The following is a 25,285-nucleotide window of genomic DNA, read 5'->3' on the forward strand; positions in this document are numbered from 1 at the left end:
TAATAACTCCTTATCTCTCCATCCCCCATATCCATTACAGTGTGGTGTCACTGAACGCTGCTCGCTTGCAAATCAAAGTGTCCCCATGCAATGTAGTGACTGTAAATGTGCACACACACACACCAGGAGTGCACCCCTTGCTGTGAGAATGGGGGGTGTGCACGGAAACATACCCACGCAGCTTCCAGGGCGAGTACAGCAAGGCAGGGCCTTAGGGAAAGAAGAGTCTGGGTGCTGCGTTTGACCCTGGAAGCTCCTGCTCTGGGTCGGCTGACATCCCACGCTTCACACCTGGGTAGGAAGGGTTGTTCTTCTGTAAAACAGCAGCTCCCTCTCCCGCATATATTCTGACAACAGCAATTAGAAACATAGCGGCACACCAGGGAGCTGCTAAATATAGAATGGCCCGAAGGGATGAGCTTATGTTTCCTGGATTTTTTTTTGTTGTGATTCCCCACCCCTGTCTTATGGATGGTGCAGGAGAATTTAAAGGTCAGGTGAGCAAACTGGCTCAGAAAGAGGAAAAGGGATCCCTACCTCTGCCACCATGGCATAAAGAATAGGAGTAAGGAAATTCCATAGGGAAATAAAGGACCATTAACTCAAAATGAGTTTTTGCCAGCCTGTGGTGGATAAAGCTCCTGCTGGTTCTGGGATAAGGAGGAGGAAGCAATGCTGAACTAAGGCAGTGTGGGGACTTGAGCACAGTGGGATGTTAGCTCTGCACTGGAGCTTGGAGAAGGGAAGTTTTGCTGAGGCCCAGCCCTGACCTGGCTGGGCCCACAGTGCTCTGGGACATCATAGCTCCTGTGCAAGAAATCCTGTCTTTAGGAAATTCTTTCCTTTTAGGAAATGCACAAAGAGTGAGAGCTTCAATTCCTGAATGTCTTAATTCAGAATGAGTTGTTGTCAGTGCTGCAATAACACAAATTTTGCTTTTGCATAATATATTATTTATTTAATGAAGGCTGAATGAAAGAGCTCCCCCACTCCCTCTCTGTGGTGTGCAAATGTCTGGGGAGGGTTTGGTGCTTGCTCAACAGCTCACGCTCCTGAAGACTTGACATCTTGTTTATGTTACCTAAATAGATACATGCTATTTCCAGGAGCTGGTGTTGGGCTTCTATGGCTGTCTTCATACACAGTTTCATTTTTAACATAGGAGAGGTCACAGCATTTTGCCAACTCAGAATACCTGACACTGACAAGAGGAAGCAAATTTCATTAAATAAAAAAGGGGTTAGCACTGCCCAGGCTGGTTATTTATAAATAGTGCTGCCAGTTGATACCTGATGGTTTATTGAACTTAATGAAACTCCTGTAGCCAAATGTGTATTTAAGAAGGCATTTGACCTTGGGCATCTTTCCTGCTGAGGGGATGCTGTCTGCTGTGTCAGTGGTTCAAAATCAATAACCTCCAGCACCGTCCTATTGAGAGCTCTTGTACTTAAGGGTGATATTGTAAAAAAGTGGCAATATTCTGCTGATGAATGACTTGATACCGATATCCCTGTGGGAAGGGTGGGCAGGGTTATGTGGTGACTCTAAAAATGTACTGGTAATGAATGAAGAAAAATTCTGTTGGGGATGCCACTTTATTCATTTAGTACTTGGAACTGCTGCCCTTCTGTCAGCCTTTACCAGTGCTGTCCGTGGGGGTCCGAGTGAGACCTGTTTGCTATTGTGATTCACAAATTTCATGAGACTTGTTAGGAATTCATACTTTGCTATTCTCCTGCTCTTAGTCATTGTAGCAGGTTGATAGTCCTTATGTAGAAATTATACTTGTATTGTACACAAAAATCACTGCCCAAGTCTCACTTTAGGGGCTGGCTGGACATTTTAGGCTGTTGCCTAGAAATAGTTTAAGGGTGAACATCAGGAAAGGAGAAGAGCTCTCTGATGCAGGAGTAAATGGGGGTAAACTGGCAGTGGCTGCATTTATTTTATCAACTGGAAGAGAATCTCAAGCTAGAAGTGTCTGCCTTTAAAGGCCAAAGCAAAAAGTCGAAGTTCCTTTTGAGTATGACACTCAAGTCACATAAGGGGATGTATACTGGTAGACAGTTGGGTGTGTTGCCTTGCAAAGGGCTTTTTACAATATTTAAGGCTCCAGACTAACTGAGATGCTGTACATAGAGGAGCTTCTGTGCACGGCATCAGTCTGAGGTTGTTGGCACTAATTATGAAACTAGGCTGAGCCTGGATTTTCTGGGTTCCTGGGTTGGGAACTGGGGGGTAGATCAAAGTGGATCTGTATGAAATATTTTGACAAATCTACTTTGTGGCAAACCTAACTTGTGTTGGAAGATGTGTAGCCTTTCACAAGGGTAATATTGTAATACTGTTACTTCCCTGTAAACATCCCTATCATGGCTCAAACCTCTGGCTGTGGAAGCACTCCTGTGTCTCTTGCTTGACGCAGGCTGACAGGAAGAGAAGCAATAAATGCAAGTGTACGCGTCGATTTTTAATTGCAATTTTCCAAAATAACTTTTTTAATAACATCTTTTAAATACTTTATGTATTAAGGAGCTCAGCGGGTCTCTTCTTAATATACAGTGTGATTAATTCAAATGAGAAAAAATAGTCATGCAGACAGGCTTTTCAGCTAACGAACAGGATGCATAAAATATGCTCTGCCTCACTAAGGTATTACTGTTGTCTGACATTTTTGGAAACTCCCATGGAATTTATTTTGCATTAGCTTCTGGTAGTGCTGATGGAGTGGGTGAATTATTGCCTCTTTGTCTTGAGACTCGAGCTAATCCTCTGTGCAGATTTTTGGAAGTTTCTTTTGCACAGTTTGGAGTTAGGCTCATTATTAAGAGAATTGCACACAAGAAAGGTTATGCCAGCAGCACAGGCAGAAGAGACACATCACTGTGGGTTAAGGCAGTAGACCTGTAAGTCCTATTTTTTTGTGCTAGCAAGTCTTAGAATTTTGTTGCTTGCTTTAGTCCATTGTACATTATCTGTGTAATGTTTTTAAGTACCTGGACCATGTGCAGAGCACCTCCTGGTATTCTCTACCTGAAATACCAGTAAACTCATTTGGCAGGGAGTCCTTCATTTCCCATGCTCAATCAAAAAGCAGGTTTTGCTCTCTAGCTTCTAAAGTCATCTTATTACAGAAGAGATTTTCTACCCTGGAAGAAAACAGAAGAGGAGCTGCTAAAGAGATAAATGACAGACTCAGCCTTAAACCCTGAACTTGCAATTTATTTGCGGAAAATGTTCAGGGAGTGCAAAGACAGGACATCTGTTTCATGTTATTCCCAAAGCAACCTGCTTATTCAGCTGCAGACATCTCCGCCTGCTCCTCTAATGAGCTCGGATCTCACAACATTCCATGTTCCTTACTTTGAACCTGGGCAGAGCTGTCTGAAGCAGGGGAGCACTTCCTAAAATTTAGCATAGAGAGAACCCTCTGCATATGTGCTGTTGGAGTCTCTCTGACTCCCACGCTCCTGGGGCTGTGATGGCTAAATTAGGCATTAGTGTACATGCTCCTAATGTAGGATGTTGTGTGAAACTAGAGCAGTTTTGGGGCTGGTGAGGGGTTTGGGCTCTGGCCTTGAAGACAGAATTTTTCAGTGTGATCCTTTTCTAATGCACTGCTGGCATTTGACATTTACCATTGACTGCTTATGCAAACTAAGAGGTAGCAGAAAGACACTAATTTCAATTTCTTTTCCCCCCTCCCTGTACTTTAATTTCACAAAGTAAATATCAGAAAGAACTGCTTTGCAGGTGATTTTTAGCACAGTGAGCATAATGCTCAGGGAATGCAGCTGAAATCCTTGGCCAAGGCTGCAGAGTCACTGTTTCAAAATGCGTATGACTTTGGTGGAAGCTCTGGACTAAGTGCTCCCAGCCTGCAGAGGTGCCCGCAGCAGTGGGAGAAGTGCTCCAAAATGGTGCAGTCATCTGCTCAGGCAACCTTCTTTGGCAGGAAGGGAATGCCCTTGAAACTTCACAGAAGTGGCAGATCCTGGTCCGAGTCCCCCGCTCTGAAGGTGTCCATGGCAGTGGGGTGCCTGCCCTCCTTTGGAGGCTGGGGATTGAAAGTGGTGTTCAATTGTACCTGAGCTTTCTGAGCTGACTTCTCGTGACCTGTTCGGAGCAGAGTAAATGGGGCAGCAGGCAAGACAAAGAATGGCTTTTGTAAACTCCCAGGAAAGACTCCTTCTTGAGCAGAAGCATCCCTGGGAGCCTTGCTGTGTGTCCTTCCTTATACTGTGCTATTTTTTGTTCTCCCTACAGTCAGATACGCATTGTCAGACACAGATCCTCTCATTTGAGAAGGACCTTTGGTGTCTGTCTTATGCTAAACACTGATATTAATGAGCCATTTACTTGGTGTGATGCCTCTTGCCTTTTATCAGCCGCTGTTTCCCAGACTAGTCTTGGCAGGAGAGGATAGGTCTTTGAGAGATTCCCAGGAGGGCTCAGGGCAGGGTCCATTAGGATGGGGGTGACAGCTAAGGAGAAGAAGTGTAAAACTGCCTTGTGCTGGCACCTCCCAGTAAATATTCTCAAATAATTTAAAGAACAACATGATAGGTTCAGTGTAGCAAGCCTTCCAGCTGCCTTTCCCACAGCAAATGTTGTGTTCTGCCCCAAAAGCCGTAGGTATGGATACGTGTTGGGAGCAGTGGGCAGCCCAAAGCCAGGAGGCTCTGGAGCACGTGGCTGGATTCAGGCACAGGGTGAGGCAGCCCAGTGGAGTTGAGGGAGCCGCTTTGCTGTCCTACGTGCAGTTTGGTAGTGTAAAGGTGAGTTAGGGAGATGGGATGGGAGTATCCAGCAGTGACGGTGTTGTCTGTAGTCATAGACCAGAAAGAGAATTTCTGGAATTGTGAAAACGGCTGCTCAGTGCCATCCCAAATATCATTGCCTATGAAGGAGACAGATTTATTCTCCTGATCAAATATCTTCCCAATTTTGTCACCCTGACCAAAGACTCTTGTTCTTCGTTGGTTTTTCATTTCCCGCTAATTTTTCAGAGGATCAGAGTAAATATTAACAGTGCTTTTTGGTGCCAACAGAATCCTGGATGTGAGACTGGATGAGCTGTGGTGGCAAACAATCCTGGCTTGGAGGCACTGGAGCTGCTTTAGCAGCTCTTCTTGTACCTCTGCTCCCTGTGCCAGGAGCTCTGTGTCACACTAGCGGCCCCCTGCCACGTGCGAAAAGCAAGTGGCAGCGAGACTGAGTTACACGATCATCTCTGATGTGAAATCCGACTGCTCTGGCACGGTGATTTTCAGAAAGCTTCTACATCAGTGCTGGGCTGAAGGAGTCTGTGGGATTCTCTGTGACATGTGTCTGCATGTTGGACCTGACTGGATGAAACTCTGTAGAAGTGGCAGATTGAAGGATGTGTGAAAAATATATGATCTGCAAAAAGCAACTAAAAATTGCATATAATGAAAGGGGATCTGCAAGTAAGTGTTTCAGTACAGTGCACCAAGAGAATCATCTTTGTCATCGTGGTGATAGTCAGGTCCTCTCTGCTGCTGTCTCCCAGGAGCAGCAGATCCAAAGAACAGAGCTGTGACTTTCTCTTTTGGAGTGAGCAGGAGCAAATCACCTCATTCTCCACGGGGAAAAAAATTGCCAGTGGTGTTTGCCTGTTGCACAGAGCTCAGCACTCAGATTGTCTCTAACTGCAGTGCCTCCATTTGTGAAAAACCATCTCATGGTAATTAGTTTTATTGGGTTTGGCCAACTGCCAGGTAAAAAGCTGGATAACACATAGTATTGGCATGGTGCCCCACGGATCCAGACATGCTCCATTTCCAGTAGCTTTTGGAGTCTTTAGTGACTTGTACTGCACAGTTATTGCATATCCTGAGTCAGTGGAGGCAGCACAGTACGTAGCTAAGTGCCTTTTGCAGTGCCCAGTATTAAAATTTATGGTATTTAAGTTGCTATATGGGTAGAATCAAGCATCGTGATTTTCTCTTTGTAAATGGGGTGGACTTTTCCTGTTATTGGCGGTTAGGCTTGCTGGGGCAGAAAAATAGATGAGAACATGGAATTACAACAGGCTGTAAACTCAGTTTAGCATCAACTATATATAATTATATTTAAGAAACAACAATAATGGCTGGAAACTATGGCATGATAGAAAAAATGCGAATCCTCCCTGGAAGAACGCCTTTGCTATTTGTAGCCAATTTCACATGCTTAGTAACTTAATTCTACATCGATTTCTGTAAATGGTGCTGTAGCTCACAAGGTGGCATTTAGCACCTGGAATGGAGTAAAGAGGGGCAGTGGCCCCTCAGAGGGCACTCAGGAGAAGTGGGAGGCTATTATAACAAAATTCTGCACACCATCAAAACCTCCCCCCCTTTCTTCCCAGGAAAGGCCAAAGCACAAACACTTGTTTGGAACCTGGGGCTGGGCTTTTAACCAGGGACTGGGATGTGCTGCAAGGAGACATCCTTAGGGAACTGCTGATCCCTGCTGTGTGTGTTGCACCTCTTCCAGAAGTGACCAGGCCTTTTCCAGACCTACTACTGTAGTTTTTCCTCCAGTGACTAAAAAATAAAATATCCACAGCAGATGTGAGACCCACTGGAGCACCAAAGAAAGATTAATAGCAAACTAACAGAGGTGGATGTGACTGAGGTTTTGTCCTTCCTTCTGAATGACCAAAGAGTTTATTCACTCCTAATTTAGAAATTAGAATTAAAAGGGGGCATCTTCAAAAAAAAATCAGTTCACAGTGGCTTAGGACTTTGTTCCCTTGTGTTGCTTGCTAACCTTGGCAGTAAATGTGACATTAATTCTAATATGTGGCTGCAGGACCTCAGAGGATAATCGCTGCAGGCTCACAGCATGCGGGACAGGCCGGTGCCCTGCACCTCAGAGCCAGCATCCATCACACACAAACCAAGGCATGGCAGATGCAAAAGATCAGCTTGTGCCCATTTAACCACAGGGCCATGCTGTAAAGTTCTGTCCCATTTAAAACAGTTGATTAACTCCAGTGACATCTTTACCATTATCTCTACCAGTCAATAGATTTGTCTTCATCTAAGCTTTCCTTTAGGAACAAGAGAGTTCTTGATACCTCAGCAGGCTGTTTGCAGATATCAGTTTTGTTTAAGCACTGTGATAACTGACTGTAAGGGGCTGATTTTATTCCTGTAATATTCATGTTAATAACAATAACTTTTGAGAAAGCTGTTAAAAGTCTGCAATGGTATTGTAAAAGAAAGGTCAGATGCACCATTCCCCATTCTGTAATGATCAAGTTAGTAATTTTTGATGGATATATTAAATGATGCTGTTGTCCCTGGGCAGATCACAGAATCAAAATAGGCTCCTATTTCATTCAGAGTGTGACACCTGCAATGAAATGGTCTTCTGGCTAAAACAGGTGTTTCCAACAGAGGGAAGGTTTGCTATTTTAAACTGCATCCAGCCAATACTGTGGGTGTCTGCCAATAGACAGCAACCCATAATCTATATATAAATTAAACAAAACCCCTTCATGAAAAGAATATTATTAAAGCTGCAAAGTCAGGCACTTGGAGGTGAAGAAATGCCAGCATCAAAGTTTCCTGGGTGACCTCATTTTGTCCTCTCCTTCGGTTGTGCACATGCATAATGATGCAGTTTATAATTATACAGCCAGAAGTTACTCCTTTTTTAATGCCATATGCCCATATTCAGCACCTGAAATGCCCTTGCTCTTGGGGCTGTGCAGTGCTGGGGCCTTGCCTCTGGATTCTTGCTGCCTAAACCAAAAAGGTGATTTATGGAACAACACCAGACTTGTGCCCTGGAGAATGTGTTGGGCTGTTGTCGTGTGGATTCTGCAGGAATTTAAGCACTCTGTTAAAGCCAGAGTTGCCACATTGTGGATGAGGGTGTGAGAATGGGGCTCCACACCTGCACAGATGCTGTCAGAAATGGGCTTTACATACAACACTGTGAGGAAAAATTATGCTGGAAATCTTTCAGAAGTTTTTCCTGGTGTTGTGTGTCTGGTGAGCCCTGGTGGGATTTTAAGCTCACTTGAAAGTAGTACTTGTGCTTTTTAAGGCAATGTATTTCCTGGGGAATTTGGAGCATCGTTCTGGCAAGAACAAAGAGGACAAGTTTCTCCAGTCATCTGCTCCCGCATTTTAAACTTCTTTCTGCATAGGTACATAAAATATTATTGTAAAAAGGATTTATATCAAGAGTGTATTGTGATGATTCTCACACAAACAGTGATATTTGCAACTTTCAGAATGAACTAATTGGGTATGATTTCATACTTCCTTTAACAGACTTAGCAGCACTGCAGCTCCAGTGACTGATGGTGGCTGCAGATCTCGCTGGCCACTTCAGCAGATCCGTCCCTCTGTGATCTGCTGCTTTTGTGCCCAAATCCCTGCCAAGGCATGGAGAGCTCTTGGCACGGCTGGAAGGAGCTCAGCACCCACATCTGTGTGTGTGTAAGGGGCCTTGGCTGTCACCTGGGGTACCTCAGCTGGCTTTAACTTGCTCCTGAGCTCTTGGCTGTGTGTTGAGCCTCTGCCAGCAGTGCCTTTCATTTCAAAGTAAATGAAACTGGGACTGGTCTATGTAAGTCTGCTGTGCTCCAGCCAGAGCTTCCAGCAGTGCTGAGGGCATGAGATCAGCTATAGATCGAGGCTGTGCTGTGTCCTCAGCTTATCTTTTCCGTCTGAATTGTCTCACTTTTCGTTTTGTGTCCTCTCTTCTCGCTGCTAGATCTGAGGGTTGACTTTGTAACACTCTCTGTGCTGTTGGGGCAGGGGGTGTCTCAGCATGTCCTGCTTGTGCAGGACCCGCCTGCCTGTGACTTGGGGACCAGTGTCTGCAAGGGCTTTCTGATCTCTGTGAAGTCATAGTACAATATAGATATTGAAACATGAGAGAAGAACTCAGGCACAGAAAATGAACAGAAAATCAGCTTTTCTGTATTAACTCTTCCTCTGCTGTGACTCTTGCACTGTGTGTGCACAGCTATCTCTTGTTTTGAATTTATTTATCGTATTGTCAAAAAAGGGGGAAAGACCTCAGTTTTATCCAGCATGATTTTTTGGATAGATGTGTTAGAGATTATAGATCAAGTTTAAATTTCTAGAACAAATGTGTACATTTACACATGAAAAGTTCAATTGTTTTCTTTTTAAATAGAAGGTTTTGTTTAATACTTGAGTTTACTCTTGCTTCAGAAGGCAAAGGAAATCCTGCTATAGAGCCAGGGACTGGGAGTCAATAACAGAAGTTAAACTGAAATTAGACATGAAAGATTTATTTTTTTTTTTAATCTTTTGTCTCTGGCGCCTGAGAGAATGGCGCCTCTCTAGTTGAAGGCATCACACAAAAGGAAATTCAGCCTCATTGGAAAACGTTTTATTCCTCTGAGACAGAAGGGAAAGTCTGAACAGAAATATTTTTAAGTGTCAGTCTGTCTCCCTCTGATCAGACTGTGCAAACTCACCACTCCTAGTTTGATTTGGGGGGGTTACTTTGCAATTGTAAGCCTCTGGCAAGAGTTGGCCCGAATATCAGCAGAGACTCCATCAAACCCATTGAAGACATTTGGGAAAATATAAATTTATTTACATGTTTACTCATTGAATAGTCCATGTGCAATAAATTTAGCAAGATTGCATCCTGGCATAAGATGTTTGCAGAAACTTTGAATTTTTGAAGTTTGCAGAAATGGAGCAAAAATGTGAGAGTTTGCAGATCAAAGTGAGTGGCACTCACCTCCTGGAGCAGGCTTGGGGTCTGCTCCCTCTGGAGGTTTTCCTAAGCTTTTAGTGGTTCTGTGTGAATTATCCTTCAAATATGTTTCTGTAAAGGAAATACCATTCCCAGAGGCAGGATCAAGCTGCTAAAGGTTGTTCAAAGAAAAAATAGCACCGGTTTTATTTACAGAGACAAAACTTAGCCCATGAGGTCTGTAGTATCAGCCTGCCTTTATCCCTGTGGTAACAGCTGGGAGCAGGGGTGTGCAGGTGGAATGGGAAAGGACTCGGGCTGGTGTTAGGGAGAGCTGTGTGTTCACACGGGCTTTGCTGGTATTCCATTTGGGTTTGCTCAAAGGGGGCTGTAATCTCGTAAGCTTCTATTTCAGATAGGAATCTAAAATACGGAAGGACATGCCTAAATTGCAGAGATTTGAGAACTCATGTGAAGCTTTGCTTCTCCAAACTCCAATGTTGTCAAACTCAGCAGAAAAGTGCTATAAATGTGGTGTAAGTGAAAGCCACATCAGACTCGTGGTGTAAAGCCTGCGTTTGAGACAGATGTCTCAAAGACAACGAATATATGCAAGTCACACTTGCTGCTAAGGAACATCCTTATATCCTCGTAGAGAAGTTTATCACCTTCCTGAGCTCATAATGGTGATTTTTTTCTTTTTTTTTTTTCCTGGCTTGAGCCGGTGACTGAAGCTCTTGTGCTTACAGAGGACCAGCTTGCTGTCATCTCGTTGGCATTCTGGTTTGCCACTTGCAATTAAATCTAAATGTATTTATGTGCCTTCCCCAGAAGACAAGAACCTGCTTGCAATGAGCTTCCTGGTGACAGGGATCCAACTTCCCGTTGTGCTCACTTTGTCTGACCTTTGGAGCACCGAAGGTTGTGATGCACCAGCCTGCAGGGACCTGCACGATGTCTCTTAATTGTGCTCTGTAATCAGCGGCTCGTTTGCAACCCTCTGCAATGACACAGCTTTGTCCTCCAGCTGAGGGCACCACGAGAGGCCACTCTGCAGGCAAAGGCACGAAGGAAAATCAAACACTGCCGGCAGCTCTGCTTCGATGCTGGGAGGCTCCTTGGATCTGTGAGAGGGACCTCAGCATGTGTTTTATGGTGTATTGATTGGCAGAGGAAGCATAAAATACTGCCTAAACCCACATTCTCTTGGGAAGCTTCCATTACCCAAGGCAAAACAGGACCCAAAGGGCTGGGGTCCTAAAAAGCATTAATTCCTCTATAAAGATGTGTGTGTGACCTTGGATTAATCCAAAGTCAGGAGAAATAGGTCCCACTCAGTGTCTCACAGGAGTTTGCAGGCTCATGGAAGGACCCTGTGATACACACCATAATAAACTCTGCAGGGATTAAACTGGGTGAAGCAGAGGAAACCTTCATTGCATCATCAGGGGTGAAGGAGCTGCAAAATGGTTGCACTTTTCCAGAAAAAGGAAGAGTGAAGAACCTGTACTTTGGCTTTGCTTTGGATTAGTAAAAGTCTGTGTATAAGCTCTATGTAGAAATGGGGGCACTTAGAAGTTGTTGCAAGAACACCTTTCACCCCAGCAGCACAAAAAATGCACTTTTGAAGAAATGGAGACCGCTGGGGATGGTCCAAGAGAGATGGGACTTTGCTTCTTCAAGTTGTCCGTGGTTCAGGTGCTCCTCTGCCTGGAGAGCTAAAAGTGTAAGGGCAGAAATGGCAAGATAACCCCACCATTGAAATGAATTGCCATGTGCTCAGAAATGGGTTGGACAAGACACTCTGTGACCATGAAATCACATTTTGGAAAGGCGGAATTGCATAAGCTTAGCCCTGAAGCTGCTTCGGCCTTGTGGAAGACGTGAGCCGATAGTGTAGGATGGCTCTCTGAGTCCCTCCTGGAATATCTACCCTCCAGAGTCCTTTCTGGAGCATTAGGCTTTCTCATGTAAAACAATCATTCCCTGCTTCGATGGATTCTCATGAAACATAATCTGCATAAACGGAGCTACTGTAGCTGTGTCTGGGTTGAAACATACAATGCTGTAAGATGGAAAGAAATGGTTGTGTTTTTCCTCAAGGCAAAATTTCTCATATTCTTGACAGCTTTTGAAAAAAAAGGTGGTGTATGTGGAGTGAAAATCTTTGATGGGCAAGTGAAATAGTGAAATAAAAATGAATGATAGCTCAGTTGTTTCACTTTTTAAAGGCGAGGTCCTAAATTTCTAAAGTGGCCATCCAGATGCTAAAAGGCATAACTTTTACAATTTATGGCAGCACATTTTCTCCTTTATGTCCTATAAAACACTCTAGCTGTTTGTGACCATACACCTTTGTCAGAGCATGTGATATGTACCTGAAATGTATTCATTCCCTCCAGCCAGGGGACCCCCAGGACTGTGTTTGCTTTAGCCTGTTTTACTGGTCCCTGTGACAAGCAGAAGTTGGAATGAGCTTTAAAAACCTGATGGCAGTGATGCCAAACCAGCAAAATGGTACATAGATTCTGTAATCCATGTTTTCCTGCATGGACTGGGCTCTAAAGCAGGCCTGGCCTCCTGTGGGATGTGCTTGACCAGGAAAATGCAAATGCAGTTTTTGTACTTTTTATCCTTTACTGTGGGGGAAACTGCATCTTGATGTTGTAGAGAGTGAACCTTAGAATCACCATGAGGACAAATGCAGCTAAAGAAGAGTTTATTCTCTGCCTGTGAGGGAAGAGGAGGGTGAGCTGAGAAACCAGACTGGGGGAGTGGCTGCTCCTTTCTGACACCACTGACTCCAAACCTTGGGGTTTCAAACCAGGGCCAATGTTTCTCCTAGGAGTAATTCAAGCCACAGCTGATAGGCACTGGGCAGGAGCTTGGCTGGATACCCCAGACCTGTTTGTTGTGTGCTGCAGAGCAGATGGGATCCGCATGAGGTCCAGATTTCAGAGTCAGGATGTTTGCAGCCCAGGCAGGGTTCAGCAGCTGCCTGTATGTTTCTTGTACACATGGTGAAAAGTGGGCCAGATTATGAGAAGGGGGTGATTCTGTGCGTGTCCTGGTCAAAGCTGGTATATCGTGCTGTGCTTTTGTAGTAACCAGCATTTTTAACAATCTGCAGTATTTGTATGGCCTTCCATTTCAGGGGAACCAAATACATCAGACTTAATTGCCTTCAAAGTGCTGCAAGAAAGCCAGAGCTCAGCACAGGCTGCACTGGGAGATCAGTGCTAGCACAGGGACCTCAGAAATCAGTTTTTACAAGCTCAGAGCTTTTACACATTGATAAATCAGTAACTTCTTACCTACCATAAGGGAAAGCATTGTAATATAGAAATACTGATGTTCAATTTACATTTAAGCATATCCATATTATATGTATATTTGACACTTGTATTTATTAACCATACATTCTTGTTTATGTTAAATAATTTAAACATATAGTGAATACATCATATAGCCTATATATAAATACATAACATTTTTTTCTTACAATAACTATTGGCTATATTTAGTTTACTATACTTTAGCTTAGTAACATGAGTTTTAATTAAGCCTAGTAAAAATGTTCTTTCCTGTAACTGTTCGGTAGAGAGGTAGGACAGGTTCCAGTGGTAAATGCATTTAATCTCGTTAGGGAAAAGGGGAAAAAAAAGATCTTTTATGCATTCTAGTGGTGAACGTTAAGGACAAGATCTGCTGGGAAGATCTAATGTTGGGCTGGAAATTGGACAATCACATTGTTCCTAAATAAAGTGATCCTGCCTCTATGGGCTTAACTGGACATGAGGCTGATTTATAGTGGGCTACTTCCGTACATCAAATTGAATGTATAAACATTTTCATCAGTATATATGGAGTATTTCTAGACTGTATCTGGGATAAGGTAACTAACAGGCAAAAAAGGAGGTTTCCCAAATTGCCAGTACTTTTACTGGTGTAAATATGAATACCTCTGCCAAGGCATTATGGTAGATGGCCCACATCTAAAGACCTTTCAGTGTAATGGGGATTTTTCCATTGCTTTCTCTGGCATTTGATTCAGGGTCCCTTTCCCTGGAATTTGGCTGAGAAGCCTCAATAAAGCTGTACAAAAATTGTTTATTTCCATTGCTGCTTAGCAAACCAACATGACATGGAGTATAACATGGTTCTGGAGGTTTAGTTGGGTTAAATTGTTTTTTTTTGTTTTTTTTTTTTTGCATGTTCACAGGCTGCTCCCTCCTAGCCTGTGGATTTCTGCCACAGGACTTATTTATTGCTCTTGTCTAGAGATCAGGAGCTGGGTGGTTGCATCTGTCCTTTCCCGGTCAGACTGCTCTGGGTGGCTCAGGTCAGCAGTGCATGCAGACACCCTCTCAACCACCTCCAACTCAACTAAAACACCTCGTCACACATGGGGAAATTTTGTACTGTGAATTCGTATAGGAGCACATTTGGAAGGCTCTGAAGAACGCCTTGGGTGTTTTCATTTTTGTTATTCCTGCAACCTTTGCAGAGATGTAACACCCGGTTATATCCGGATGCGGGATCACTTCTGAAGAACTCTCTGTTCTCACATCTTCTACACAAATACTTTTTCTGTATCAGGTCAGGGCACAAATGCTACAAAAAAATGTGATTTATTGGTAAAATAGTGATTTTTCTGAGAAAAGTTCAACAAAAAAAGGCCAAAACATCTTTTCCATCTGTCTACCAAGAAGTACAAACTCCATCTTGAGATACTGTTTTTTGATTCCATGCTTGGAGACAATTGAGAGCCTGATTCCTTCTCCTGAGAAGAGTAATAGATTTTCTTCTTTTAGACTGGGTATGGTATTTGAAATGCTCTTGGGGTGCTTGCCTTCACTTATCTTCTGTTTCTTATCTCTTGATCCAGCCAGTAAGTCACTGGAAGGGTTCTTTTTTTTGTGTGTTGTGAAGGGATTTTTTCATTCCTTTCCATGTTATATGATGTCTTTATCATTTATATTCAGGGGAGTAACAGGGCCTTCGAAGATTACCAGGCCGTGTTGCTTGGGAATCTCAGCTCTGCACACATTTGCCACACGTTTGATTTGTAGGTAGACAGTTTAAAATCTATTTTAGGGTGTTTCTTTTGCAGTAAGTGGAGAATGGCTGTCACCATGAAACCCAACTCTTGTGGAAACATGAGCCAAGAACAAATATATTTTACTGCTTTTGCGGGTAGGGCTCCGTTCCAGTTTTGTGTGCTGCGCTCTGATCGAACTGCTCAAGGCAGCCTGTGTGAGAGTGTAGATGTAGATTGACACCCTGCCTAAATTAACATGTCCTCCCTGTTTCTGGGGTCTGAGAGTTTTTTGGGTAAATATTGTGCTTGTTTGTGATCTACAATTGGTTTTGATCAGTTACATTGATGGAGGGATGGATGTTGTCTCCCTGGGGAAGGATCCATGACCCTCCCTGACTCAGCTGCATGAATTCACAAGAAGTTCTCCCTCCCTGAGCAAAAGGAGAGTTTCAGACCTGACTCTTCCAGAACCACAGTAAAGAGAGTCCAGATGGCTGGGAGGACTGGGATAAAACCTGGCTCACAGCCTGGGATAACTGCACAGTGAGGATATAGCCAAAACGTCCTTCTCTGGCTCTTCTGACACTCTCTTGGGCCTTCCTGCTCTCTCCCCTTGCAAAGATCCATATTGTCCTTTCCTGGCTTTCATTTCCAGCTCTTTATTGCTTTAGTAATACCAGAAGGATCTCCTGCTCAAGCTGCCAGACAGGCAGCTTGTAATAACAGAGGCACAGAACCAGCACAAGAGATTTCCTGGTTTGACTAGGATTTGTGTGCAGGAAATCTCCTCCTGAGCCCCATGTGAGTGCAGAGGAACATTGCAGCCTTGCAGCCCAGCAAAGACATGGAGGTAAAACCTCCAACCACCCCAGATTCCCCCCCACAAGAGAAGGGTAAAAGCATCAGTCAATGTCTCCAGCACCTGTTTCATTGAAGGCAGCAGCATTTGGGTGAGCACTCAGCCCCCTCACTCTGTGAGCCCTGGCTCCCACGGAGGGCTGCAGCCAACGTGAGACCAGCATTCCCTGACTTGCACCCTCTGACAGTTTTCGTCCTCTGCCTTCATCCAATGAGCTGGGTGTGGAGCAGGGGATCTGTGGATATTGCACTGCAAAGGGAAGTGATTCCAGTAGGTGCTTTGGGAGAAGCTGAAGAGCATCTTCCATGGCCTTTCCAAACCAGAGTGCTCCGGAGCTGTCCCCGAGCTTATTAGCACTGAGCCCTCTTAATTCCAAGAGGCTGCTCGATGGCCACTTGGGAGATAAGGGAAGATTAAATAGAAGAGCATAAGTGCTTGAAGATGAATCCTTAATACCTATGATGAAAAGGAGGCTGGATTAAGTGAGAGTTGCACTTCTGTGAGCTTCATTTCAGAGTAGGGATAGCTGATCTCACCCCCAGCTGCCACTGGAAATCAGCAGGTCCTGGCTGGAGAAAAGTTCAAGCCATTCTGGCATTAAGCTAAAATCTTTTCTGGAGGTCTACACTTTCAAAAAAATAGTTGTGTAAGGGACTGAGCAGAATATTGAGACTCTCAGGATCTGGTGGCAAAGGGATTGTTTAAAGGATGACATGAGTTTTGTAAACACACAAGGGATGAAAATGATGAATCAGAGGAATGCTCTGGTAAAGAACAGCCTTTGGTCAAAGAAGATACTCCTTCCTCTAGAAAGTATCTTACAGAGAGCTAAAGAGAAGTAATAAAGTGTGAACAGTAGTCCTGATTCTTCTACTGCACTTAGAAAAATAAGGACAGACCTTGCTGCAATACACAGGCTCCCACAGTTGGCAGGAAGGGCAACCCTGGACAGGAGGAGTCTCTCTTTCTCTGGGCTGGACTCCATCTTGGCTCCAGGCTTGTCCATAGGGATTTCAACTCTAGAAGGAATGCTGTGGGAATGGCTGCATGCCAGAGGCTACTGCAGTGGTGGGAGGGTTTCTAAGAAAACCAAGAGGATAGGTGGGGTTTTGTCCTCTTGGAAGGTCCCCATAGGAACAAGAATATAAATGTACAGGAGCTCTTGACTCATGCTGCAGCTGCCCCAGGGTGTATAAGCTGATGCTGGGTGTCCCCCAGAAGGCAGCAGATAATCCATGTATGAGGGAAGAGCACAGAAATGGCTCTTTCAAACGGTGCCCACAAGTAAAACTAAATTTTGAACAAAGAGGTGGCCTCTTCTCTTCCCCCTTTCCAAGGATATTTGCTGTTTATTGAATGGCATCTGACCAAAACTTGCCTGTTTTGCACTGGTGCAGCTGATGAACACTCGAGCCTTTGACTAAAGGCCTTACTGGCAGATCTGCCCCTACTGGGAGTCTGGTGGAGCTTTGCCCATGTCTTGACTGCCATACTTGAGCCTGTCTCTTAAAGCTGACCTGGGGAGAGATTTAAAAAATTGCTTTGGTGTGGCCCTTTTCAGCAAAAGGATTTTATGTTGCTCCTGGAAAGTCAATTGCCTTGATGAAGCTTTTGGCAGGAAAGAGGAGCTGCAGCTCACAACTTCTGAGGGACTAATCTTGATGTGTTTATTTCTGGTGTCTTTGTTGGAGCTCAACCATTTTAGGGCAAGCACTTTTTTTTTTTTTTTTTTTTTTAACCTCGGTCTGGATTTTGTCATTCTCTGAGAGCTCTGAGGTTGTAGAAACCCTCTGAAATGTGCCTGCAGCCATCACTTTGGGGCCTGTTTCACACACTCGTGCCTGAGCTGGTGTCAGTGCCCTTTCCCTGGGATTGCCTTCCCTGCAGCCCTCACTGAGGTGCCGTGGATGGGAGCACTGAGCAGAACGTTGGCTTTGTTGGTGCTGATTTCCTCGCATTGTGGTGCTTTAGGCCTGGCAGCAACTGGCACATTGTCAACCACTGGAAGGCAGGAGATTCCAAGGGGAAGGTCAGTGACAGGGCACATCCCACCTGAGGGAGAGTCAGTCGATTGCACCAGGCTGTGCAGGCTTCCCACAGCTTTCCAGACCATTAAGTGTGTTAACATCAGTGATCTAAACCCACAAGAGCCAGGGAATTTGGACTTTGGGGTGAAGCTCAGGTTTCTAAAATGCATGTCTGTGCCTCAGTAGCCCTGTGTGCCCTCCACAGGGAGTTCCTGGGGGGATGTTTGTTGGAAGCTGGAGCAGTTGGCAGAGCCCAGTGCTGGGGATGGACTCTGTGCTGCACCGAGAGTTGTCTTTGATGTCTCTCACTGGTTGCTATTGTGACTGCTGTTGCTGTCAGGCAGAAATGTAGCACAGTGAGATGAAGACACTGATCTGATTATGGTGACAGACTATGAAAATAAACTTTTCTCTAAGAGCAGAGTTTTGACAGTTGACTTTTTTTTTAAGCCCATTCATAAAGCTTGGGATATTATACTTTATTTTCTTACTGTTCAAAGTGAAAGGTTGCACGCAACAGACACATGGATATGTAAAATTAAATGCATTAAGAAAACAAGTAATTTTAAGTCAAATGTACACCTCGTAAAAATTTATTGCATTTCTGGCTGTTTTGGGTCTGCCTGAGATGGAGTTAATTTTCCCCACAGTGCTGAGCTTTGTCTTGATAGCGAAAATTTGTTGGTAAGACCCCAGTGCTCTGAGCAGTGCTGGCACAGCATCAGGGCTGTATCCCCAGCATTCCCCCTCACCAGCAGCCTGGAGGTGGGTGAGAACTTGGGACACAGCCAAGACAGCTGACCCAAGCTGACCAAAGGGATATCCCATTCCACGTGACATCAGCAGCAAAAGTTATGAGGGAGGAGGACGGGAGGCATTCATTATGGTGTTGTTTGTCCTCTGGAGCGATCCCTATGCACCCTGAGGTCCTACAGCCCGGGAAGTGGCTGGACATTGCTTGCTGATGGAAAGTAGAGAATGAATATTTTGTTTTCCTTTGGTTCTGTAAACTGCCTTTCTCTTTATCCATTAGATTCTTCCCATCTGATTTTCTCCCTACCGTGCTGCAGGGAGCGATAGAGCAGCCCGTGGGGACCTGGCCTCCAAGCAGGGTCACCCCATCACATCAAGGGACTTTTCTCTTTATCCTGACAGCACTGGGATCAGCTTTGCAAAGGCAGCTGAATGACCTGAGCCAGGAAGTAACAGAGCCTGACTGCTCATGGATTTGTACCTCATAATTGATTGGGCTTTGGCAAAGCCTTTCCTGCAGGACAGAAATTAGTAGGGCAAGAGCTTTTTAAGAAAGTTAGCTTGCAGTCACTAGAGAAAGGAAAACTTAGTAATTATATATGCAATCAGTTCTGCTGGTGAGAAAGTGATGAGCTTCCTACAGAACTGTCTGTGGAAATCTCTTTGTCTTTTTTTTGGAAACAAAAAACTGTTGGAGAATACTTTGGGGAAAAAAGGTCATGACATTTGAGAGGGGAAAAAAGAAAAACACAGTACAGTGATTTCCACCCCCCCCTTCCAAACCTGAAATCTGCAGTACCTGGTCTCCATACTTCTGTCAGCAATTTTCTTTCCCCTCCTATTTTTGCAAGAGAATTTTAATATGAATTGTTTCATTACTTGTGAGGCACAGGAATTGCCTTGATTTCCCCCAACCTGCACTGTACCTGTGCCCTGCCCTTCTGGCACAGCCCCTCTCTGCGTTGTCCCTTGAATAATGAGTAATGAGCTTTTGTCGGGGATGTAGCACTGGCTGGTGGGAGTGGGTTGGGTTTGGTTGGCTCCTGCCAGCAAACACAGAGCCATCAGCTGGGACAGCCATGGAATTCCCTAGCGAGGTGTCAGGTGTGGTAAACTGCACCCTGTTCTAGGAAGATTATCTGTAGAGAGGCTGTTATCCAACAGAACATAAAGAACATTTGTTTATAGTCACATTTAATAATGAACCATAAACTGCATCAAATCAAACATGGATTCCCTGTTGAATAGTGTTAAATTAATGGTGACTTCTAGTTTTACCTCCTCCTTTGTGTGCTGTAGGGTGCTGTTTATGATGGGAGCAAAGGAAGTTTGTGGGTTATTGCACCAAATGGTTAAATAACATTTGCACTAACAGCAACTGTGCTTGTTTATTGGAATGTGGGCATCTGGCCTGTTTGCCTCCATCCTTCCTGTTATTATGGATTGTTAAACTGTCAGACACACTTTTGGCTATCAGCAGTTGCATGTTTAAAGTGAAGGCGCCATGGAGGGACTGGCTGGATTACCCCAGGGGGATCCCTACACACCCCAAAGTACACTTTGGAGTACTCAACGTGCACCAAAGGAAGCGGGGATTTTCCCACTAATTTCTATGGCTTTGGATCATCCCCTGCTCCTGTTCTCTCACCATTTGCTCTGTCATGGCTCTTGCTGTCATCAGCAAGCTTCCAGGATTTGGGCACTGCAAGCAGCAGGTACCAGGGCAGTGTATGTAAGGGGGGGGGTGTCTTTGCACATGGGTGTTATTCTCTACTTGCATAATTTTTTGCCAAGGAAGTGATCTTTGAAAATAAAACCCAGCTTTCTGCTGGGATCTGTGTCTGTGAAGGGCAGTGGGAAAGGGATGCTGCTTTTCCCTGACCTGCTGGATTATATCACTCCTATTTCTCAGCAGAAACGTTCTCCCTTTGCAAGCGAAGAGAGGATGTCTCAAAGAAATCTCTGCAGAGCTCTGACCTGTGCTCCCAGTGGAGCTGGGGTTAGCAGCACTCCTGTCTCCAGCTGTGAGGAGTGCAAATGGGCTCTGCCAAGCCTTCCATATCCCTGCCAACTTTTTCTCACAGTTCAGTTGGTTGTTTTTTTAAGATTTGTTACAGAGCTTTTTTTTTTCAAAGTAAACCAATGCCGTGGGCCTCGTACTTAAATGAATGTGTGTGCTCAGGTAGGGGCAATTAATGCAATAGAAAAGTAAGGTGTTAGAGGTGATTTGGGTAATTTTCCAGTTTGTGAGTGGGTACAGTCAAGTCCCTCCACACACAGTCTGGGAGAGCATCTGAGCTGCTCAGTGCTTTGGGGCACTACATAAAATCCAGGTGCATTTTGTGCCTGGATTGTAACCCAGGCAGTGTGGTGGGTTTGGGAAAGTGGTGCTTGTGTTTTTTAGCTTCTCTTCTCTCTTGAATACGCTACCTTTGCAGTGCCTCTTGCTCTGATAGGCAAAATCCATGGCAGTTTGCTGTTTTTATAGCAGCCTTTTTTCCTAGGAGAAATATTGGAAATATGCTGTATCAATAGTATCCAACTCTGTTACCATTGGGAACCACCTTGTAACAACTGAACATTTAGATCTTTCCCTTCTGTGGTTGAGAGAAAGATCTTCATTCCTCACTGTTCCTAATTACTCCTCTCCTCAGTACCTGCCATGGGCAAACATGTAAATTTGATGGGATGAGGAATCAGCTTGGGTTATATATAGAAAAGCTGAAAATCTTGTGTCTGTATGAGACTGGATTTAGTGGGAGCATCCTGGGGAGCTGATGCACTAAATTTCACATGAACAAAGCATGGCCAGCACTTGTGCAAGGGTCCCTAATCCTCCCTGGCCATGTCTAATGCTACTTTTGAGCAACTTGCTGGAGTTCAGGAGCAACCACATCACTGAGGTTCATTACTCTGTTTGACTTGGAGTGCTCTGAACTGTCTTTGGCAAGGCAAAATCTGAGGGACTGGATTTGCAGTCAGTAAGGGACTGACTTTTAATAAGCAGTAGAGAGTAAAGGTAGAATACACTTTATCATATTTTAAGCCTTTAACATAAACAGTGATGGGTTGTTCTTGTCTGAGTGCTTCCAAACAAGGTTTTGATCCCACCTCGCACATTGCTGTTACAGCTGAGGGCGTAGGAAATCAAAGATAAAATACCAAGATGAAATGACCTTCCCCTCCTTTCTCCCTGTGCATGATTTACATTTAAGTCCAGATGCAAACCTAGATTTCACGGCTGGTTTTCTTGGTGTAGACTAAACCAAAATCTTGGATGCAAAGCTTGTCAGTGTTCAAAGTAAATGATATCACAGTTTATTTTCCTTTCTGGCAGAGGTAGAGTGAAATTCTCAGGCAGAGATCAGTGTACAGTGAAGAAAGCTCCATGGAAATGCTGCTGTTCACTGGAATGTATACTTATTTATTAAATTTCTGGAAATCTAGATAAAGACAGGGAAGACAGAGGGATTCTCCTAATGAAATTGGCAACAGTAATTGTAATCAAACTAAAACTGCTTAGGTTTGAAACAAGATAATTTAGAGTTTGACCAAAGCTTTGCATTGTTGATTCTCTTCCTTTCTGACACTGCAGATGCATTTCTGCTAAACCATTACGTGTTTAGCATTGACTTCCATTGAAAACACATTAAGACTGTGGGAAGATTTTTGTCACAGCAGTGAATCACTAAGAAGAGCTGTGTGTGACATATGAGGACAAAATTGTTATTTCAGTGTTTGAGCAGTGCCAGCACAAGGCACACAGCCCCTTTGGAAATGGGAAAAGTTGGGGATTGCTACAAGGCTCCTGCATCATCCTTCCTTACCCATTTGGTGCTGCTGAGCAAAGGTTGTGCTGGGGTGAGGATTTTGCTGCAGCTGGGAATGGCGTTGCTCCCTGGCCAGGGCAAGGAATGGTTGATGGCCATGGCATGAAAGGAATTACATAATTAGCTCCCACAGCCTGTATGGGAGTGCTGGTGTGGAATATGTCCCTAAACCAGAAATGTGCCATCTCTAGTGTTAGGAAAAGTGCTGTCTCTGTTATGCTCCCCTTCCTGCAGAACTCAGGAGAAGTCACAGGAGCTGCCCAGACAAAGGCAGAAATAGGGATATTTTGAGTGGAAAACCTTTGACTTCAGACTTTATTTCCTCTACTGTTGTTGAGGGCACACAATAAATCTTCCCTAGTTATTTTCACTTGAGGCAATGATGCACCAGAGTGATGTGTTATAGCTTACCCTGGTGCAACAAATATCCTCAGTTTACTTTTTTACAAGCCTACTAATTTTCATGGATTTCTAGAACTGTTTATGAACTGAGGAACAGCTGTATGATGGAAAGGGATATAAAACCCCCTAAGCACAGAACCTTCAAAATATCTGCAGTGAACAAGCAGACAGACCAATGCATTTATATTGAGAAATGAGAGAGACCCTTCACAGCTGATCCTTCATCAGCTGCCACTGGTATAGCATTGCTGTCTTGTGCCACATCCAAAAGTTTTGTAGGTGACCAGGGGTGGCACTTTGCGTCCTCTAATCTACACTGGAGATTTTTGCTCCAAGCCCTTTGAGCAAAAAAGAGATGAAATATGGTTTCTTTTTGCTCAGAGGGGCCCAAAGGTCTTGGAGAAAAATCAATTTGCTTGACAGACTTGGCAAGGAGAGCTCTCAGCTGGTGGCTGGCCTCTCTCCAAACTCTCCCAGTCCAGGGACAGGCAGGATAATTTAGCGGATCTTGCTGCAGCAGAGTGGGATAACATATTCATGGGTGTCCAAGTGACCGAAGAGCTCAGTGCGTAAGCGCTTGGGAGAACAAATCTGTTTGGTGCTGGCTCTTGCCTCCTGTGGAGAACAGGAACGTGTCTGACCCTGTCCTGTGGCAGGCACCACTTCAAAGTCACTTTGAAAGGGGGCAATGGAAAGCACTGGGATGGTCCACAAATGTCCAAACGTTAATTTCTCTCAAAAGTACCCAGGATTTCCCCTCAGCCTGTGGGTATACCATGACCGATTTATCAACAGTTAGCTGATTTTTCCATTTTTCCTCAGTTTTTTTCCTTACTGCTATAACTTTTTAGCCTTCTTACCACCTCTGAGTGTGTTTTGGGTGATTTTAAATGAAATTTCAACACTACTCTTTTTCAAGAGAAAGCATTGCTGTTACTTTAGCAGTCTTGCAGACATACAGTTATTACTGCTGTAACACAGCAACAGAATAATATGACTCTCCTTGAACCCTTCTCTCTGTTTGTTTTTACTATCACTGCATGTCTTGGGATTTAAGGATCTCTGGAAACCTTCCCTGTGTGCAGCCCTTGGGAGGAGCCAGTGTGTGCTGGCACAGGTTGCCCTGGTGTGCTGGATAGATGAGTTTTTCAGTTTTCTCCAATTCCAGTTAGTAACTGTGATAGGAAAAGCACAAAGGGAAAAAGGGGCTCTTCTCCCTCTCCAACTGCAGCGTGTCAGCCCTGCCTTCAGCTCTTCGAACACATTGCATTGTAACAGGGAAGTGTTGCACCAAGCAAATTTGTTGTATGAATGTGACTGGTGGTGCTTGCAATGAATCCTGTGGCTTATGTTGTGTTTGTAGGATGGAGGCTGCTTTAAATTCATTACCCTTTCATTAAGTTTGTTCCGTGGTGCTTTCACTCACTGTCTGTGGGACCCAAACAAATGAGACTCCTGGAATATCAAAAGAAGGGTAACACAAGCATTAAGCGTTTCTTTTTTATGATAAAATCATTCTGAGTATATGGGAAGAAAACTACAGAATGCAAATTGCAAGTCCTAAATGTCCAGCGTCATTTCTAACCTGCGTTTGGAGGAATCTTGTGGTTGCCCTGCTTGGAAGAGTCAAACACCTGAAAATTCCTGCAGTGAGGGCTCCCTGCCATACGGCTCAGCTGCCCCTGGGCTGCACAGGGAGGGTGGGACAGCTCTTGGGAGGGGTCGGGCAGAGCAGGCTCTGGCATTGCACATTGAAGGGCTGTTGTTGGGTTCTTCAGGTCACTTCAGACAAAGTCCGGAGTGATTCAGCGGAGCTGATTCTGACTTGAGGAAGAGAAAGGAGTAACTGACCTGGGAGGATCTTTTCCCACTCTGTTTTCTGTGATACTGTTCCTGTTTCGGTCCTCTGGGACCCAAAACTGTGCAGTGTTTTGCATCTCGAAGTCAGCCTGAGAGAAGGTTACTGAATGGAAAACAAGTTTACCCAACAATATGGGAGATGAGTTTGCAGAAGGTGTTGAAGTATTATTTGACATCACTAACTTGTGCTTTTACTCATAAGAAATGAACCTGAAAAACTTCATGGCACCCTCCTCTTCCCTGGTAAAAAATGTCATAAGAACACGTAACAAAAATAACTTCAGCCCCTTATGCCCCATCTCTGTCACAGGGCAATGGAGTAACAGATTAACACCACAATATTTTCTTTAGAGTTTCCCTTCCCTTCCCTTCCCTTCCCTTCCCTTCCCTTCCCTTCCCTTCCCTTCCCTTCCCTTCCCTTCCCTTCCCTTCCCTTCCCTTCCCTTCCCTTCCCTTCCCTTCCCTTCCCTTCCCTTCCCTTCCCTTCCCTTCCCTTCCCTTCCCTTCCCTTCCCTTCCCTTCCCTTCCCTTCCCTTCCCTTCCCTTCCCTTCCCTTCCCTTCCCTTCCCTTCCGCAGCCACGTGTCGCCCTGTCCCTGTATTACACGGAGAGGACAGCCCTTAGCTGCCACCTCTCTGGTTCTAGCAGAGCTGTGCCAATTAAAGAGACTTTTCTGTATTTATTATGGAAGAGTTACTTACACCCAGTGACATTTCTGCTGGCTGCTGTTAAAATCCTCTCTGCTCCAAAGTCAGCAGCTGCATCTCAGGGTGACAAACAAAACTGGTACTGAAGAAAATGTCTCCTGAAG

Source organism: Coloeus monedula, assembly GCF_965178545.1.
Source record: "Coloeus monedula genome assembly, chromosome: 2".
Classification (NCBI taxonomy): Eukaryota; Metazoa; Chordata; class Aves; order Passeriformes; family Corvidae; genus Coloeus; species Coloeus monedula.